This window comes from Colobus angolensis, unplaced genomic scaffold (assembly GCF_000951035.1).
Source record: "Colobus angolensis palliatus isolate OR3802 unplaced genomic scaffold, Cang.pa_1.0 Scaffold321, whole genome shotgun sequence".
NCBI classification, from domain to species: domain Eukaryota; kingdom Metazoa; phylum Chordata; class Mammalia; order Primates; family Cercopithecidae; genus Colobus; species Colobus angolensis.
This window is the reverse complement of record NW_012116500.1, coordinates 697030-699124: the sequence shown is the minus strand read 5'-3', so window position 1 is coordinate 699124 and position 2095 is coordinate 697030. Positions and strand designations below refer to the sequence as shown.

The following is a 2095-nucleotide window of genomic DNA, read 5'->3' as shown; positions in this document are numbered from 1 at the left end:
AGAAAGAAAGAAAGAAAGAAAACAAATACTTGTCACTTTGAGAAATATTAAGGTTGCCCACACAGTCGCATCCTGATGGCTAACCCTGGATCCAGGAAGAAAAAGAAAGATGCAGTATTTGGAAAAGCATGGAAGTCATGTCAATAAAAGCAGAACCCACTCGGAACTGCATCAATCCCAGCTTTTGCATAGACCCCTTTGGTGGTTAAACACGGAGAGAAATAATCTTGTTAGTGGCAGTGGGGAGCTTCATTTCCATTGTGTGTAAGACCATCCTGTGTTGACTTGAAAGAACTCCCCTTCCCCTTTCTGGCTTTCTCCAACATTCACCCTATTGCTGGCCTCTTTCCTGTCCAGAGCATGAAGATGCATCCTTTGGAGATTAAGGAGAAAAGAAAACACCACACAAGCAGATCAAGAGGTGGCAAGGCTCCAGGCAGAAGCCTACAGGAGAGAAACTGCGTTCTTCAAGACAGCTGTCTTTACCCTTTGTGCATGACCTAATTAGGTTTTCGCTCTTTTCAAATTTTTTTTTATAGGTGTGTCCGGTTTAATAAAAAGGGAAAGGGTCATCAGGTGGCCACATCCTATCCTTGTCATTCATATCCCCAACCTTCAGATCCCTTCTACCCTCATAAGTTTGAATACAGTCAAAATTAGTTGGGTCAGAAACTGTTGTTGATTATGATTAAAAAGAGATACAAAAGTCAGCACCTCCTTCATTGAAAATAAAGGTTGAGAAACGTGATAAGAAAAAACTAAAATATAGCTGCCTGGGGAGATCTTAATCCTTCCACATAGACAGATATCCTCATACCCACAGGAGCCTATGTGGACTAAAACCAAACTGAGTCCATTAGTCATTCCCTCTCCAGCTCTTCTTGTGACTCTTCTTAGACCTTTTGGGAGACTTTGAGTGACTCCTGTATCTGTGACTGCGGTGAGAACCTGGGGACTTGGAACGGGATCTGTGCCGCCTATCTCAGAATCTGCTGCGGTGACGTCTGGGACTCTTACTCCGATGCCTTTCTCGGCGGGGGAAGAGGCTTCTCCTTTTGGGAGATCGATTCCGCCTTCTGGGAGACCGACTCCTGCTCCTTCTGTAGCGCAGTGTGGGAGAGCGACGGGGCTTGTCCAAGTCTCCGTAGCTTCTCCAGCGGTGATCAGGTGATGGCACTCTTTCCGACTTCTCATCCTCCTCTTCTTCCTTTTCACTGGACCCCACGCTGTCCATGTCCTCTTCCAGAGCACTAACGCGAGGCTCCAGTTGCTCAGCTTCCTCTAATACCTAGCGTTTCTGTAGCCAGGGCAGAATGATATCACAGACTCTCTCACTGAGCACTAGTTCATCCATAAACTCACCTACATGCATCAGTTCAAACCCCCATTTTGGTTCTGGCTCTTGACTTTTTGATAGTCATTGTACAAAGGCTCCAAGTACTTATAGCAATCAATTGCAGTGCCCGTCAGCCTCATGTAAAGTGCCCCCAACACACGAACATACTTGAAATCTTCATTTTTGATAAACTCTACAATGATACCTTTCTTGGATTGAGCTTGAAGCATCTTCAAGATTAAACACAGAAAGGGTGTTGGTTTTATGTTGCCACCATAGACGCCACCCACAAACATTAACTCCATAGCTTTATCGACTATAAATTCAGCCATAAGTCCAAAGCACTCCTCTGTCCAGTACTTGGACTCATACACTCGCATTTGAATGATCTTCTCCACCAGATATTGAGGGTTGGTGCAGCCGATGCTGTGCGCATCCTTCAGTGTACGGTCAGCCATTTTAGAATGCCTTTGATTCTATTTCCATCGGGTCCTTTAATACGTCACATCCAGGTTCAGAAAAAAAAAACAAAAAACAAAAAACAAAACAAAAAAAAACACCTAGAGGGATGGAGAAAGGTGGAAGAAGTTTCACTAAACAGCTCAGGCGGCCATCTTGAAACTGGAAACACTGCAGCACTCAAATTCTTAAATAAATTCCACTTACGTTTTTTTTTAAGCAGGCACAATATTTTTATTATGATTAATTAATGATCAATCGCTTTTACCATGTGGATAGCTCCTGTGGCTTAGACACATT

General features: G+C 43.7%; 1 pseudogene across 1 annotated transcript; it reads right to left on the bottom strand.

Moving 5' to 3' along the window:
- Positions 1 to 534: 534 nt before the first annotated feature.
- Positions 535 to 1794, bottom strand: LOC105518587 (annotated as a pseudogene). Its single transcript, XR_001002853.1, has one exon. The product of XR_001002853.1 is annotated as a pre-mRNA-splicing factor 38A pseudogene (transcript).
- Positions 1795 to 2095: the final 301 nt, after the last annotated feature.